At 52.4% G+C, this 18,213-nt stretch overlaps 1 protein-coding gene across 2 annotated transcripts in view; it reads right to left on the bottom strand.

Annotated features, from left to right (window-relative positions):
- The window catches only part of Sulf2 (sulfatase 2), an 80,352-nt gene extending 65,017 nt beyond the window's left edge, over positions 1-15,335 (bottom strand). Inside the window, exon 1 of one of the 2 annotated variants that reach the window (XM_028769529.1) lies at positions 15,155-15,335. The gene's annotated coding sequence lies outside the window, so the exon portion shown is untranslated. Of the gene's footprint in view, positions 1-13,983; positions 14,000-15,154 lie in introns of those variants that run through there. The other variant, XM_028769530.1, reaches the window with a different exon arrangement.
- Between the last annotated feature and the right edge of the window lie 2,878 nt (positions 15,336-18,213).

Genomic DNA, 18,213 nt, shown 5'->3' with positions numbered 1-18,213 from the left:
CACACACACACACACACACACACACACACACACACACACACACACACGAGTACATTGTCACTGTCTTCAGACACCAGAAGAGGGCATTAGACCCCATTACAGATGGCTGTGAGCCACCATGTGGTTGCTGGGAATTGAACTCAGGACCTCTGGAAGAGCAGTCAGTGCTCTTAACCACTGAGCCATCTCTCCACCCCCAACCCCTTTTTCCTCTCTGTTTTAAGGTCAGTTTTCCCTCCTGCCCTTCTGGGACGTGAGTCAAACTCACTGATTTTTGTCAGACTCAGGAAGAATGGCTGCTCTCTGTTCTGTTTGTACCATGGCTGACGAGGCTTCAGAGCTGTGACTTAGTTAGCTGCTGGCTGCTGAACACACCTGCATGCGGCACATTTCTGGTGGACTCAGGGTGGGGCCAAGAGAGGGCTCCAAAGCTCGGTGCCCAGCAACAGAAGGAGCTGCCTGTTCCCTTCAATGGCTTTGCAATCTTGCCCTTCATTCTCTTGATGTGTGTGATGTAGCCGGGCTAGTCTGAGGGCAGAGGACATGCACCTCGCCTCCTCACAGAGAGTCTAGAGGTCACAGAAAAACACAACAGGCTGTGGCTCTTCTCAAACACACACAGGGTAATGGCCCACAGACCATCACCTCAGTGTCCCTGCCCTGCTGGGCAGTGAGAGCTGCCTGCTTATTGGATATAAATTTGTCCCATGTCCATTCCAGAGGTTCCTCAGAGCCCAAGGAAGTCTGGGTAACCTGAAGGTCCCTAGCTATCTCTAACTTCTTGTATGACTCAGTAGGGAGAAAGCCATGATAAGGAGGATCCAGAGGTCGAGAGGGGTTGGCGTCAGGTGTGAGTTAATTGTAAAGTCTCACATATCTCAGGCTAGCCTTGAACTCATGAAAGATAACCTCAAACTTCTGACCATCCTGTTCCCTCCACCCGAGTGATAGGATTACGGCCATGCCCCATGACACTGTGTTTATGCAGTGCTGGGGCTAGACCCCGGGGCTCTGTGCATGTTGGGCAGGACTCGACCATCCAGGCTGCACTCCTAGACCTTGTTTCTGTTTTTTAGAGGGAGAAGAATCTCACCGTATGGTACTGTCTGGTCTGGACTTTCCTATGCACACCCAGCAGTGAGCTGCTTGCCTCTGCCGTAGGTATGCTAGGATACCAGGCTGTCTTGCCAGGCTTTGTGACAACCAACCTTCCTAGTCAGGTCTGGGAAAGATAGAAATGGCTTTTATATCTGAAGTTCGAGGAAACATTAATTTCTTTCCATTGCTTTGTTTCCAGCTCCTTGTTTGTAAGAGTCGAGATGCTCAGAGAACCTCACACAGGGTGGAGTGTGACCTGGGGAGGCAGCCCTAGGATGGCTTGCCTCGAAATAAGTTTCAGTACTATCTGATCATTTTTGGAAAAAGATACCCGTTTGCCACAGCCTTTGTCTATAGTCGGGGACATGGGCACAGATGAAGGACCCAGGAGCTGGAGAGATGGTTCAGTGGTTTAGAGCACTTATTACATATTACTTGTCTAGAAGACTTGAGTTCAGTTCTCAGCACTTTTACTGAACAGCTCACACGGGATCCTATGCCCTATGCCTCTGTAGGCACTGCCTTCACATACACAACCCCCATGCGCATACAAATAATTAAAAATTAAATGTTAAAAAGGAGAAAGGACCTACATTTGGGAGACAGGCCACAGGGAAAAGTCGGTCCATTCTAAACTCACAATGAGGACCCTCTGCAGCTTGGCTGGAGAGTTATGGGGGAATCTTCAAGGCCACCAGATCTTTCCTGAGCTCCTTCTATGTATGTACTAGCCACTGTGTATAGGATCTGAGCACCTACTGTGTGTGTGCTAACCACTGTGTGTGGGTACCACAGGGAATATGAGGCAGGGCTGGCTCCAGACACTGGCGATCTGGAGCGGACAAAGGAGAATGAACTAATGAGGAATTTCAGACTCTTCTGAGAGCTCTGAAGGAATCAGTCAGGTTGGGGGGTGATGCTAGAGCATCAACCAGAAGAGGCCTCTGGGAAGGGGTGACATTGAGCTGAGACTCAAAGGTCAGTGAGAAGCTGGTTGTAGCTGAAATGCTGACTCCTCCCTCCTGACTTCATGTTGCTCAGAACTAACCCTTGGTTGGGCCTTGGGTATCCTAGGCAATGCTCATGAAATGTCTTCTAAGTAAAGGAGAGGAAAGGCACTTGAAAGGGACAGCGGGATGTCTCAGTGGCAAAGGCACTCACTACAAAAGCCAGTCAAACTGGACTCTGATCCTGGAACACACACGAAGGTAAGAGAACCAACTCACGAAGTTGTCACCTGACTTCTACACGCGCGCTGTGGCGCCCATTCAACCCACCCACACCACTCGGGAATACTAATAAAGGCAAAGGCCCCGTGACTGGAGTGAGCAGAAAGAGCTCTGATGGCAGAAGCATGCAGGGGAGTTGCTTGGTTGGCACAGCCGAGAGTGGACACAGCTATACACTAGCCCATGCCTGTGGGCAGCCACGCCTGCTGTCCTTCCTGGGTGTTTCGGGGAACTAGAATCAGATGCAGACATTCCCACCTCTGTCCTTTGTTCTTTCCTCTCAGCTGAGGACAAAAGCTTCCTTGGCAGGAGTTACAGTTATTTCTGTAAAAGGCCTCGAGCCAAAAGCAATAAAGCCCAACTTGAACAGAGTCGTTATTCACGCCTAATTGCGGGCTGGTGTTCAGTGGGGACTGACCGTCCTAGCCTCCCTCGCCCCATCGCTCAGCCCCACACTTCCCGTGCCCCGTGGGTGCCCTATCCTACACACAGCGCGGGGGGGGGGTGTTTCTGGCTGTGTTGTTGTGTTCTTCAGGAAGACCATCCAGGAACACTAGGGCATTTTGACTGCTGGGATTAATAGCTCAGTCATTTCTTCTCCTCCTGCCTGACGGCTGGCTGAGCCATCCCTCCATCCCGAGACAATATAAATAAACCAGTGCCTGGTCATTCCAGAGACTGGGGTACACAGGTGGGACAGATGTCTGACGTCCTTTTGACCAAATAACCAGCTATATATGGGATGAATAGAGAACGCGTGGGCCCCACTTCCTGCCCTGTGTGCCTCGTGGCTAGTGAGTATCTGAGAGGAGGCTGTGGATCCTGTGAGCTGGGGCAGTGGCTTACAGACTGCCAGGCATCAACCTGAGCCACATTACGTAGGCACATCCTGGGGCTGCAAGAAAGAAAAGTGAGTAACCCAGGTCCAGACAAGGCTGGGACCGGGGTGTGTCCGGTACCTGAGGTACCAGGAGGGCCTACACAGGTCAACGCCATTTTCTAGACAAGAACACTGAAGAACAGCTGGATGAAGGGAGTTGACTCTGCCCTATAGAGAGGGCCTTCCAGACCCCAACAGTACCTCACTGCAGGGTCTGGGGACAGGAAAAGCTGTTGCGGTCGGCCTTTAAAAAACTCCATCCTTTGAGATGGCAGCCGCTCCACCTTGGTAAGGGCCACACAGACTTCTCATTCCTCCTGCCTGAGAAGCACCCACCTCCCCTTCCTTCTTTGGAAAACAGTACCCCAATTTACTTCATAGAGGAGGTACTCTCCTACCAAAGGTGACCATGTGACCAGGGCTAGCCAATGAAACTCTTCCTGAGCTCCAGCCTCCCAGATAGTGCTCAGAGCAAGGGCGCCAGCAGGGGTGAATGGTCTCTCTGAGGCCCTCATTCCACATTCCAAAAGGCGGCTATCAACCTCCAGAGACTTCCATACTGTGTCCTGTGTTCTCCTAAGCCCAGCCCTCCTACAGACCCCTGAGCCTTCCAGTGCCCTCCAGATGAATCCAGTTCCTGAGGCAAGCATTGGGGTGTGTGATTTGTTACTTCCTCAGACTCTGCCCGGCAGCCCCACCCCTGCGCAGTCTCCACCCCAGGAAATGGTGCAGCCCTTCACCCTCTTCTGACCTAGAGAAACTGGCCAGTGTGACTCGGGACCAGTCTAAGGCTTAAGACTTGGCATTTCTCATTTCTGCACTTTCCGAGGCTAGACTACTCGGCCACCACGTGGCTGTTCAGGCCACAGAGATGTGGGATTCAGCACAGCTGAGGAAACCATGCCTGGGACCAGCACTAGGTGTGGGCAGCAGGGGATAGCCAGTTTGGACTTCCCAGCTGGAGTCGCTCAAAGCAGCCCACTGGCAGCCCACACATCCTTAGAACACAGTAGAGCTGCTGCCACCTCCACCAAACACCTCAAAGCCCAGCAATGGAGACGGAAAGATAACGGAGCTCAGTGAACTACCCCACAGACGCTTTCCATATAGTGCCTCAGTTTCCCCCTTACTAGACAGACGAGATCATCTTCCAGCTTTTAAAGATTTTGGGGATGACTAAGTGTCAAGCAACAAGTACAGGGCAGATTTATTATTATTATTATTGTTATTATTATTATTGTTATTATTATTATTATTATTATTACTAGCAGTAGCAGTAATATTGAAATAGGGTCTCATGTAGCCCAGGCTAAGTCTCAGGTTTGATATGTAGCCAAGGATGACCCTGAACCCATGATCCTACTGCCCCCACACCCAGAGTGTTAGAATTATAAGTGTGTGCTACCTTCCAGGTATAAGATTTTAGTATCACTACAGACATACTTGTAGTGTGTTGTCCCTGGAAGTGCGTCGTAGCAGGGTGCTGACATCTGTGTGGGCCTCGTAACTGGAGGAATGGGCCTGATACAGGGCTACTGCTCAACCCCTCTGTTTCCTGTAGATGCCCACTCCACTGTGGGAAAACTAACCAGGCAGGGCAAGAACAGAGGCAGCTGGTCTCTGTCATAGCCTTTGGCTAGGGGCAAGAGCCACTCAGGTGGCCCGACAGAGCACACACTCACTCCTGGGCCACAAGTTTCAGAAAAAAGCTGAAAACTTTAACTTTTAAAATATGCATGTAATTCTAGCACTTGGGAGACTGACAAAGGCAGAAGGTCAGCCTGGGCTACATAGCAAGACCCTGTCGGGCCCCCACCCCCACCCTCCAACATTCTACTAACTGATTTTTCCCAAAAGGTTCAAAACAACACATGGGTGAAGAACATAAAAGCAAACATAGGCCCTGGGGAGGCACCCTAGAGGCCTTACACTTTCCTTTGTTTTTTAGACAGGGCCCTGAACTGAACTCTCAGGCCTCCTGGACACTGAGTCTGCGAGCCCCTCATACATGGAGCAGGATACTGTTCTTGCCCTAAATCATCCTGAGTCCATTGGAGCCCAGTCAGTGCTCAGAGCTCTTCCTGGGATAGGGTTAGATGCTAGGAGGTGGGGGGGGGGGAATGAGAGAAACCTAACCCCCACCACACACCACCTGTCTCAAAGGTGAACTTTCACTTCCTAGGTGGCCCAAGACTGACCAGCCCCATGTGCCTGGGGCCTGCTGTCCCTGGGCCCGGACATCAGGAGGATGACCTCTCCTCCGCCAGCTACCGTGGGAATGTGTGACTCTAACCAGCTCCACCTCAAGCTTGTTCTCTGCCAGCGACAAACAGGTTTGGACTTCCAGGGCCGGAGCAGCTGCCTTCCAGCAAGGGCAGACTCCGTTCCTTTCAGTGGTCAGTCTGCAGGCCTCTTTGCTGAGGACCTGCAGGGCTGGACTGAGCTCTAATAAGACCAAGGCCATCCCACACTGGACTTACTTTTTAGTGAGGGGAGAGGAAATAAGAGAATTCCAATAACAAATAAGAGAATTCCAGAGGAAACAATGTCATCCTAGAGTGACGTTAGAGATAAGACCGAGGGAGCCAGAGGTGACGTTAGACAGTGAGAAGGGCAAGTGCCTGGGCTTGAGGATGGAGACCGCTTCACAGCATCTGAGAAGAGAGAGGTGGCCAGTGTATAGGGAGTGGGGGAGGACAGGCAACAAGCTTCAAGAGTCTGAGAGGTAAATGGGGTGGGTACAGACAGGGCAGGACAGTGCAGTGAGCCTGCATTTTATTGCAGGAGCAGGCATAGACATAATGCTATTTCAGGATGTGTGCCATCTCCAGGAGCCCCTTTGAGACTTGGCAGAAGCAGCACACCTGAGCCTTCTCTCCTGCTTTTATGGTCTCCAAGAGCGCAGAACACTGGCATTCTCTGGGCAGCTGTGAAGCATCTCAAGGTTTGAACTGTGACTCCAGAGGCGCTTGATTAACCATCAGGCTGTGGCCGGGGCACTGGGAGATTCTAAGACCTCCTTTTCCAACCATCTGCCTGTGCTAACAGTGACGGGTGCCACTCTGGGTTCTCGGGACAGGTTCTAGGCCCTGAGCTTGGCTTCTTTCCTGGGCTACTGTGGATGGGGTTTGGAAGACACGGTAAGGTGGGTGGGCAGCCAACACGGTATGGCAGAGCAGTAAGCCCAATGATACCTTCCTTTCTGACCCACTGAACTGTGTTCACCTGCCACAGGCAGGCCAGTGGCCTTCTCTAGAGCCAGTGCCCCAAAGGCACAGCCAACCCTGCCCCAAAAGCTAAGAAAGGATTCTCAGATAGGAGAAGGAACAGCTACAACAGTGGCCACTGGAAGCCAGCTTTTCTGTAGCCAGGACCTAGTGCAGAGGCATTGACTTGGATCCCCAAAGCTACTTGGGGAACAGACTGCTATGGCTGTTCAGGTTTGCACCGGAGGCAACAGCGACTCAGAGGGGCAGAGTGACTCACCCACCTGCACATAGCTCTTGAGAGACCAAGCAAAGCAAGGCATTCTGATTAGAGCCGTTGTCTTTGATTGTGACAGCATGACCTCTGAGGCGTCTCGTTTCCCCCTGCTCCATCTGATCCTGGTGAGATGACAACGATCCCAAGATCAACCAGAGACACTTGGCCCTGATTATGGCAAAGGCTGGCTTTGTTTTGCTGGCTGCACTCAGTATCACAGTAGGCGGGTGCAGGGACAGGAGTTACAGGGATCTTTAGGTTAGATGCTTCCAGTTCAAAACCCCCTTCAAATCTGCATTGCTGTAAACTGTTATTCACAGGGAGCCTCTCCTTGCCCAAGGGGGCACCCTGGGACAGTGTGAGGACATCTGAGGTACCTTATGACTCACTGGAGTGCTGAGGGGAGGCTGGTTTTGATTTTGGGGAACAGAATCTCATGTAGCCCAGACTGGCTCCAAATTCCCTATGTATGGTCTCCTGCCTCAGCCTCTGGAGTACTGGGATTACAAGTGTGCACCAGGAGGCCGGAGTCTCAGTACGATTCCCTAACTTCTGCTGGACATTGATCCAGAGGAGAAAGCTGCTGGCTACTTCCAGGGCCAAGAAAAGGGCTGTTGCCCACAAACAAGATCACTGTTGAATGGTTTTTACCCAACACCCAAATAAACTAAGGGAAGAGCAAAATTCAATTCACTTGGGAAATTTGGCCATTTGTTCAATATTATATAAAATTGCCATTGTCTTATGGGTACTAGGCATATGTGTATGTGTGTTTGTGAGCGCAGAGACCAGAGGCTGACAGCAGACAGGGCCTCTCAGTGAACCTGGAACTCAACGATTCAGCTAGACAATCTGGCCAGCAAGCCTTAGGGGTCCTCCTGATTCTGCCCCCATTGTGCTGGGATTGTGGGTGCTACAGCCACACTTTGGGTCTTTACATAGATGGTGGGGAATGTTCAGGTCCTTGTGGCTTCTTGGCATGTGGGTTATCCACCCAGTAAAGTCTCCTCAGCTGCTAGAAAATGTTTATGGTCATGTTGGCCAAACATCCACCGGCTCTGTCTGCTGTGAGCTGCCCCTCCGCACAATGTGGGCACCTTCGCCAGTCCTGCCCAGCCATTCCGCCCAGCCGTCCCACCCAGATGTCCCGCCCAGGTGTCCCACCCAGGTGTCCCACCCAGGTGTCGGGCTGCAGTGTGTTCACCGTGTTTAATTATAAGCCACTTTGCCTTTGTTTTCCCTTTCATTCCTAATCAGGGTATTTCATTGATGACTGTGCAGATAAGTTATCTGTGAGACCCTTCCAGGTAAACCTCCCCTCAAAGCACTTGCTAAACCCAGAAGGTGTTTGATCTGCTGTTTGGAAAGCACTGAGCTAAGACTATCAGCAAAACCCCACTTATCCTTCCCTTCTTCCTGGGGTTTGGTACAGACTCCAGTACAGCACCCAGGCAGGAGCCAAGGAGACGCGGAGCAAAGCCTGCGGCAGGGTGAGCTTCGGAAGGATTTTGTTCTTTGGAAAATAAGAGATAGAAAAAAAAAAAGGTCTGTCCTGTATCCCTACTTTGAAGGGAGATTTGATGACTGGGGCTGAGGCAGCTACACTGAAACCAAGAGACAAGAAAGTCCAGGACAGTAAGGATGGAGGGACAGTAGAGAGCAGAAAACGAAAAACATCGTCACAAGATGTCTTCAAAAGACAAGACGTGGGTTCTCCACTACTTTGAACGTTTTGTTGTGTGGGAAATAGAAACTTCAATTGCCCAGATTGCTGAGCCAGGAATCCCATTTTACTCTAAGTAAAGAAAGCGCGGTGATTAGACTCTGAGAGATTATCGGGACGACCAGATCGGCTTCCCTGTTCTCCGAGACATCCAACTTAGCAGCTGGCCTTAGAAGTCTCCAGAGCCCGCAGAAAGGCAGGGCTCACCAAGCACAGATCCCTCCCTGGGCTGTTTGCACAGGTCCCCATGTCTCTGGCTACCAAGGTGGGTCAGACTCCTGCTAGGGTTCCAGCCATGGGCCCACAAGAAGAGCTGTCAGCAACACACTTCCCAGACACATCTGGCATCCACCTGGCCAAACACATCTTAGGTCCCTGCTTGAGGTCCCCCAGCTTATGGCCTCAGCCTCCTCTACCCTGAGGCCTCACAGGCGTGCTTAGCTTAAGGATTCGAGTCTGGGCTGGAATGGAGGGCTGTCTCCAGTGGGGCCCAGTGTGTAAAGCAGGGGGCTATGTCTTACACAACAGGCAGCTACAAGTCTGGTGCCCTCGCCGCTGGGCCCATGTGTGTTTTTGCAATCCTATTGAGACTGGAAATGTAAAACACTGGTTTGTGAGAATCTAGCAAAGTGCTAGGCTCGGCTGCAGAGGAATCTTGGAAGGCTGCTCTACTCAGGAGGCATTGTGCCACCTGCTAGGGTGGAGATGCCCTCCAACCCCCAATCCACAGCCTCTGCCGCAGTAGTGATTTCTGTCTGCCAATCACCTAGGAGGGAGGGATCTAGTGCTCCTAGGGGAGCGGTGGGATGTCCAAAAATATTCATCAAATAGGTGTGTGACAGGCCCTGGGGACAGGGGACCACACCAGTGAATACCATATGAGTTCTCTCTTGTAAGTGTGTCCAGTCCTGCAGCTTAAAATAACTGGCAAGCACAACAGCTTTTCCAAGTTCAGGCCTTCAGCCTCGACAGACTACAGACTCGCACATCCAAAACATGAGAGGAGTCCAGAGAACCACCAGGCTCGGTCCTCCTTAACCTTCCCTCCTGCTCCCTCCTCTCGTTGCCTAGGAACCACCTCATCCCAGGCCACCTGGTCACTGAACTCAGCGCTCTGGTCACTCTTTTGGGGGTGCCCTCCTGAGGACGGGAAGATGCTGAGAAGCACCGATGGTTTCCACCCACACAGTGTCATGTTTGTGACACTCAAAATTGTCTTTGCCAATGCTGCATGTCCCCTAGCCAGCAAGAGCACCCTCATCTGAGAATCAATGGCTCTTTCCTATTCTGAACCCTGGATCTGCTCAGGTCCTGCTGGCTCCATTCTCCAAACATCCCCACGGCACCAGCCCAAACCATCATCACGATTTTGTTCCCTGACTACTCTCTGTTACCCCCATGTCTCTGATGGTCCTGGGCTTTGTCTTCCCACTTCTTAGCAACAAGCCGATTGATTGTGTTAGCAGAGGTTTTTCTGAAACACAGATGGGCTCCTTCCTGTCTGACAGCCTCTTATGGCTGTCCATGTCATTTAAAATATAAAGTCTGAATGTCATACTTCTGTCTTCATCGTGGCTCTCTCCCTACTCCCACTGGGCTTCTGTGTCCTGAACAAGCTGTCCTCTGTACCACAGGGCCTTTGCACAGGCTGTTCTCACCGCCTCAAATGTTCTTTCCGCAGCTCTTCCCAAGGCCAGCCTCTTTCTTACACTTCAGCCATGGCTCAGAGATCTCTTCTTCAGGGAGGCCTCTCTGAACTACCTCCCTGAAGATGCCTTACCATGTTCCACACTGGTGAAGGTGTCTTGGATTTCATTACTGTTCTTTTGAAGCCTGTTCTGAACAGCCTTAACTATGGCCCTGTTCACTGGTTGCCCCTCTGGAGGACCAGGTTCTCTCTTGCTGGGCTAGGCCCCCAGGCAGCACCTGGCTTTTGTCAGGTACTTACTAATGACAAGAGTTCATCTGATCTGTGCTGTACTGGGACCCATGGGGAATGTGAGCCCTTGTGGTACTGGCCCTATGTGGGATCGAGTAGCAATAGGACTTTCACAATACCAAGAAGGCTGTCATGTTCAAGGCAAGGAGGCATTGTGGCACCTCCGTCTCCCTGTTCTCATCTGGGGTACTGTCCCCTACTGCCGTTGCCATAAGTAGACAAGGTCCTCTTTCCAAGCCTTTTGCTGACTTGAACATATACAGGGTATCTGCTATCTCTGTGAGACTTTACATTTTTTTAAACAAACACTTCAAGATAATTTTCATGGTGAAGGGACAGATAAAGTCAGTCCTCAGAAAGCCCTGGATCAAAGCCAGGCTGCAACTTTATCCACAGCACCAGCTAAGATAGGCTCTGGTTCCCAAGGACCCAGTGGGAAGGGGAGGGTGGTGATGTTCCTGTGATTCTCACCTCAGCCAGGGTGCTGACAGGCTCCTCTGACCATGGCTGCCCATACAGATGGATCCTTGCTTCCCAAATGGCCAGGCTCACTTGTTCCAGAGGACCCCCCACTTGTAGGACCAAGCAGTCCTCTCTTCTTATTCAGACTGTAGTCAGAGGCCTGTGTAACTTACTACTTCAGCCAGTGCATGGGTCAGTGGTCTCATGGGAGGGTATCTGGGGGCATAGGGACTATCACTACAAAGAGGCTTGCTTCTGCTCTAGGTCTGTGACCACAGGGGTGAGAGAGCAGCCACACTGTGGTCTCATCTGGGCATCTCCTTCATGACAATGGTCCAGGTTTACCTGGGACAGATGCTAAGCACTTGGTGTTGGTGATCTCACTCTGGCCCACAGACTCAGGGAAGGGAGTGAGGACTTACCCTCAGCACTTGTTGGATGAGAACACAGAGGCACAGAATGGTTGAGTCACACGCCCCCATGTCATTGCTGGGCAGGTGGCCAGACAGACCGGCTGTCTTAAACACCCAGCCTGGGGCTGCCAGAGACTGCAGCTTTAGTTCTGAGGAAGGCACAGAGTGAGGTAGAGGGCAGAGCGGAGACGGAAGAATGGCGTCTGTTTCAAACGCTGAGTCCCTGAACCAGTGGTGCCCAATGCCAGGGCTGTCTTAGGATTTGAGGCCCTGTGAGAGGCATCGGGCATTTTTCCTTTGCCTCCCAGTGATTTTGGAGCCTCGCTTTCAATGGCTTGCGAGAGAAAGGGTCCTGATTGCAGCCCTTCTAAGAAAACACCCCTAACCCACATCCCATCTGCAACTGCTCTCAGCAGCTGCCAGCAGATGTGGGTGATACAGTTCTGGCTGCCCGCCCATGAGCTGCAGGGTCTGTAACCCCAGCGCCCAACTGCAGCCAGCCACTGCCTCTTCCCCTCTAGGCTCCAAGTGAGGTCTAGTTCCCTAGCAACCACCCCAATTAGGCAATCACGCCATTTATCAGGATGCCAATTAATTATAATGATCTTAATGATCTCCCAATTAGATAGCGCCTTGAAGCTGGCTGGATCATGGGCATCTGCCGGGGTCCCCACCAGGCCAGCTCCTGGGGCTGGTCATAGCCAGACTGTCCTGGCCTGCTATGGCCACTATGGAGAGGTTCACTTTCCTGTCCACTGACACACAGAGCCCAGCCTGAAACCAAGTGCCTGGGACACCCTCTGAGGCCAGTCCACCACCAGCCACAAGAGGGTCTCACTCCTACAATATCCTATGTCTTTCCCTGTGCTTTTTAAGAGCTAAAATCCTTATTTCTGCATGTTCTTCACTGGCCACATTTGAGAGAGCCTTTGCATCTAGACCAGGGAAGGAGATGAAACCCTGGGGGAGAAGACAAGGAGGAAAAAAGCCAAAACAAATCCCAAAAAAACAGAACAAAACAAAACACCACTCCCCCAAATAAAACCAAAAACCACTCCCCCCAAAAAAACCAAAACAAAAAAACTCAAACAACCAGAGAAAACAACAACAACAACAACGCAATACAAACCAGGGCACCTCCCCACTCCAACCCAAAACAGCAGAGGTTCTTGGGGGAAAAGAAAGGATTCAGACAGACCTCTAACTTAACCAGCCTTACTAACTCACCAGCCAGACTTTCTTGTCCCCTGCACTTAGAAAACAGACCTCTGGAGGAAGATCAACCTAGGGTTCAGGGTGGACCAGGAGCGTGAGGAATGTGCCACGGATTTGTGTGGACATGTGACCTATTATGTCTAAGGGCCTGGCTCAAACACTTCCTGCCTCTTATCTTTGAGGTGAAGGGGAAACTTCTTTGAACTGGTCAGAAAGGCAGGAAGGGCCACAGGTCTTCAGAGAGGGCAGAGTCTAAGAAAAGATAATGGCTATGTAATAACTTCTCCTCCCCCTCCCATACCCAGGGTCCAGAAGCCACCAAACCCAGCACCAAACCCAGACTACAGAGAGGCACTCAATTCCCAAGTGAAAGGGCATTTGAATCTCAAGTGTGAAATTGTATCTGGGATGGGGTCCTTAAATGAAGCCCACAGGGGCCGGGGAACACACACAGGCACACAGACTGTACAAGGGTGTCCGTAGTTCCTCCCTCGGGGCCAGCCTTGACTCAGCAAACCATCCTTCCAACCTTAGGTCTGAAAACCTAACATGCTATTAAGGTTTCAGAAAATGTCATAAATTCAAATTAAAAAAACCCTCAAGAGGGTTACACAAAGTCCAAAGCCACACACTACCCTCAGCCAGGGCAGGGACTGCGGGTCTGACATGCCATTGGCCAAGCTAACACCATCCTCAATAAACTGCTGATTTCAACACTAAACCACATAGAAACAGGTTGTTTTGATTTCCCTGGGGACCAGCCAGGCTGGGTGGAGAATTGTGGGGGGAGGGGTCTTCAGGGAGCTCCTACCCCTTTTAATCAATGGTTGTATCTTACTTGATCCCCTTTGGGTTAGGAGCTGGACCCGGTCACCACTAACTGCAAGGTGAACAAAATCCAGGGTGTCCCCAGGGGAAGCCAATGTCACCTGATCTCTGTCACCTCCAGGGTAGCCTGGGGGTGCACCGTGGGAAAGAGGCAGGGACAGATGGAGAGATGGGGAGAGGGCGGGAGTCCCTACAGACACAGCAAATATCCAGATTCAAACGTAAGCTGAATGTAATTACTTGGTTAATTAAATATTGACTTTTAACTCAAAAAGTGATTAAAACAAGCTGCAGGAAAGCCAGTCCTGAAGGGGTGGGGTCACTCAGAACTTTCAGGAAGTGGTGGTGGTGGGGACGGGGGTCACCACAGCCACGCTCTGTGCAGAGCGTCCTACTGTGTAGTGAGACAAGGCTCTCAGGGTCCCATCCAGGAAGAGACCATTAAGCAGACTCATGGCCCGTGGGTGGCTCCTTCCATCTGCCCACTTTGAACCTCCTCTCGCCACCAGCCGCCCTTGCAGGGATTAATAGTGCCATCTACGCTTCCCTGGGTGACACTCCGTGCCTGGTACGCTCAGAGCGCCACAAATGCTTGTCGAATGAATGAATGAACTACTACTCTCTAAACGAAGTCGCAGTCCCCGCTGCAGCGTCCCCCTCCGGGCTTCTGGAGCCCGCGGCGGACGCAGGTCTGCAGGGCGATGGGTTCTGACCTGGCGCGGGAGAAGTTTTCCGATTTCATTTGTCCTCCGTTCTGCGAGTTCCTAGTCCCTGCTTGCTCGGGTCCTGCCCGGACAAGCCACACGTGGTCTGGCTGCTAGCTGGCCCTCTGGGTCTAAACCTCAAGGGGTCAACCGAGCCATGCTCCTGCAGCCCGCGGGTCCAGGCGCCCTTCCCCGGGAACCACCGGGGCGCGGGAAGTCCTCTCCTAGCCGCCCAGCCTTGCAGACGGGGTCAAATCGGTCAGCCCCCCTGAGGCTGGCCGGTACCGAAGCCTCCGGATGCCACCCTCCCGGAGCCGGGCAGGGGGACCGGCTGGGCTCACCTGAGCCGTGCTCGCCCTGGGATCCCTGATCCCGGCTCGGCCCCGCGCCCCGCTCACCGCGCGGCCCCCGCGGCCTCACCGCGCCTCTGCCGCAGCCGGGCCGGGCCGCGGGGCGTAGGGGACTCTGCCTTGCCGCTGCTCCAGCCGCCGCCGCGGCATCCCGGCTTCTGCTCCGCCCAGCCCGGCCGCCCGCCCCGGCCTCTCCGCGCGCGGGGACCCAGGACCCGACCGCCTCCCGCCCCGCCGGGGACCCGGCGATTCGGCCATCGCTCCTCACCTCCGCCTCCGCGGCCGCCCGGTGCCCCGGCCCGAAGTCCCGGCGGCTCCCGGCCTGCTGCCTGCCGAGCCGGTGGCCGGCCGCGCTCCCGCCACCGAGCGCGCACCCTCGCGGGCCCGGGGCGCACTCACCCGCACCCGCTCCCGCTCGCCCTGGGCGCGGAGTTGAGGCTGCTGTGCGCTGAGCAGGGAGCTGCCGGCGAGCCGGGACCGCGCGTGCGTGTGTGCGCGCGTGTGTGCCACTCGGACCGGGGGCGCATCTCTTAGTCCGCCAGACACCGGCGCGAAGTCGCGAGGGCCATGGATCAGGCCCCCGGGCTGGCGCGCAGAGAATCCAGCCTCTTTCCGCTTTTTTTTCCCCGTCCTCCTCCCTCCCAGCAGCGAGGAGCCAAGTGTTCCCTGAGGCGTGCGACAGCTCCGGCCCGGCGCTGCCCCTCGTAATGACACGTTAATAAATGTTTTCTTTTATCCGCTTTCACAGGGGCTCGCCCTGGTTTGCAAACACCCGGCAGCCTTTGCTGAAAGCCCCGCGCTCGCCTCTAAACACACACGCACACACTTGCCATTGGAGACGCCGGCTCGGGCCGATCCCCAAGCTAGATCGCGGGAGGAACTGCCCAGGCGCCCGGGACCTTCCCACGCGCCTCCGAAGCTCTCTGAGAAATTAACTTGAGCTCAAGCGAAAGCAGAAGCGTTGCCCAGACATGGGCCGGGAATGGGAAAGAAAGGGGAGGCCGGTTCCCTTGGTAAAGGGAGAACTCGACTCCAGGTGGTGCTGTCTGCGCGGTTTCTGCCGTCCCCGAAGCCACCAGAGGCTTGAGGGGGCCCCGGCTGCCAGGGGTGGGTGAAGAGCCTCCACAGAACCCACCAGTAGCTTCAGAAAGTACAGCTGGTATGCTAGGGGGTTATCGACCCTGCGGTGGTACAGCGCTGGCCTCGGATGGGAACGTAACCCTGAAAGTCTTCCATGGTGTTCATCCGTTTATAGATATTGAAATCAAGACAGAGCGGTTAAGTTATTGGCCCAAGGTCAGACAGATGGATCAGGATCTGAACTCAAGAAGCTGAGCTGCAGAATTATATCTGAAACCCCAGGCTGGGCTTATTTTCAAGATCCTCCTGTCCCTGGTGGGATTTTTTCTAGTTTGCTGATGAACAGGGTTGTCAAATTCACTAAGTAAAAATAACAGGGCACCCTTGGAGATGCACTAAAAGCGTGTCTCTAGCTGTTCATCTAAAATTCAAATGGATTGTCTTGACTGCGTTGGGGCCTCTAGACTCCGCCCATACTGTCTTTGTACTAATCCTGACCTTGCTTTTCTAAGCCGGGGCAAGCCCCACCTTTGGCCAGTGTGTAGTTGTGGCTGGATACAGAGTGTTAGAATTAAGTATTTGCTTTCACGACCCTCCCAAAAGGCATTCCCCCTTTCTTCCAGTCGTATTGCTGCATGAGAAGCGGCTAGGCCCCTGCAGCGTTGTCCAGTGGATGCATGGGCCAGGGGGCTCCCACAATTGAAATTCTGAGAATTGCATTAGAAAGTATAAACAAACAAACAAACAAATGTAGTATGGTGGTGTACACCTGCAATCCAAGCTCTTGTGAGACAAAGGCAGGAAAATCAAAAGTTCAAAGTCACCCTTATTTACACAGAGACTCTAAGACCAGTTGGAAGTCCAGGAGAGCCTATTAAAAAATAAAAAATAAAAGGAAAACTCTTAGAAAATAAACCAATAAAACAGGTAGAAGAGCAGGCACAATCAGTTTTGGCATCCCAGACATTTGATTGACTTTTATTTTATTTGATTTATCTTTATTTAGTCAACTCAGAGGGTATTATGATGGCTCACACCTGTGATCCCAGCATTGGGAAGGCTGAAGCAGGAGGATGACCCAAAGTCAAACTTGCTATATAGTGATACTGACTCAGAGGCACACAAATCAACAACAAAGCATGCACGTGATCTTTTTGTATCTTTTTCTTTTTCTGCAACATGTAATTTTACATGTTTTACCCATCTTGGCTTGGAGTTCTCCCAGGAAGGAACCCTCCAGCAAGTTCTACAGCTAAATGAAGAGCGTTTGTACCTGGTCATCACATGAAGTGTACATTCATAATCTTTGAAAATGTGGATGCTCAGATGTGCCAGCGTCTTGTCCACAGGCTACAGGAACAGGCAGGTGGCTTCCACTCCCGAACCTGGTGAGGCTGCCCTTGGCTTTGAACCAGGTACCTTATTTCAGCAGTGATTTTCTAGCAGGTCCCCAGTGTCCCATGGGGGTCTGGGGTGGGAGAGGAAGGGAGGCTATGGAACACCTGTGCTGTCTGCTTTGAGGTTCTGGAGAATGCTCTAGAAGTTGGGGATTTACATTAGAAAACAGTCTGACCACACCCCAGCACTTCCGAGGCTCTCCGCAGATGGGTGTGCTCACCAGAAATTCCAGGAAAGAGGGCAGTTTGAAGTCTCCCGGAGGGGACTGAGGAAGATGGCATGTGATTTGTCTTATGTTTCTTTCCCTGTTGCAATGGAAATGCAAAGGGATGACAACACCGGCACCTGACCCCGTCTCACTCTTTACTGAGGAGGGGACAGCACTTAGTTACCCCGGCTCCTTCCAGGTAGATGACAATGGCTGGCCCCACTCAAAAGCTTCTGTGTCTAAAGATGTGAGGAGCTTCAGGGTCAGACGTCCCCCAGCCTGGGGAGTCACAGTCTCTTCTACAGTCCAACTCTGGTCTGGGTAGGCTGCACAGAGTCCCCAGGACCTGAGTCTCCAGCTCTGCCTTCTAGACACATGGTCCAGGCCAGCCTTTCTTCTGTGTCCCCTGTTCCCCTGATAATATCCATCTCTGCAAATGCTCCAGCTGGACAACTGTGGAGCTGTCCAAACTTCAGGCTCCCAGGCTAACTCCCCATTGTTGGTTTAACCTTGAGAACCTTTGTCCTGACACCCCCATGCCTTGCTTTTCCTCTGTGGCAGTGCCTCGGTGGCTTGCTATGCAGGACATCGTGGGTCCTACTTACTCTATGGGGTCCTTTCTATGGTTATTTCCCTGACCCTCTGGCAATGGAGGGAATTCCAGTGCCTCCTTCTGAGCCTTCCTGCAACCTGGCCCACAGGTTGAAACGAGTCTGATTGTCTAAGCTTTTTTGGCTGTATCTGGGCAAAGTCGATGGTATTTTATGAGGGTTATAAAAGACAACCTTTTAACATGTCTCAAACAAATTGGCGTGTAAAGGAGAAACACTAACCATAGGGACACGGCTGCAGGCTGGTTGAGGCCCCACGTTCTGGGGCACAGGTGGCTTTAATAAGGCATGCAAGTTTGGCTGTGACTCATTTCTCCAGGGTGGAGATCAAACTTCCAAGCTCCAGTGTGGAGATGAGATTTTCAGGGCTTTTAAAATACAAATTCCAGTATCTTGCACAACAATATGAATTTGTGGTTAATTCTGCTGAAGTCTTAGTTAGGCAGAACCCAAGCTGTCTTGTCAGGAGAAACACCCTGGTATTAGCGAGAAGTTGTTTATATATCTTCAGATATTGTGATAATGAGAGTGGCTCTGTGAGCCCCCATTAAAACAGAGCACTAATTGTATTTCATGTGGCCTCTCTGGGCCA

Source organism: Grammomys surdaster, unplaced genomic scaffold, assembly GCF_004785775.1.
Source record: "Grammomys surdaster isolate TR1022 unplaced genomic scaffold, NIH_TR_1.0 193, whole genome shotgun sequence".
Classification (NCBI taxonomy): Eukaryota; Metazoa; Chordata; class Mammalia; order Rodentia; family Muridae; genus Grammomys; species Grammomys surdaster.
This window is presented reverse-complemented; position numbering and strand designations above follow the sequence as displayed.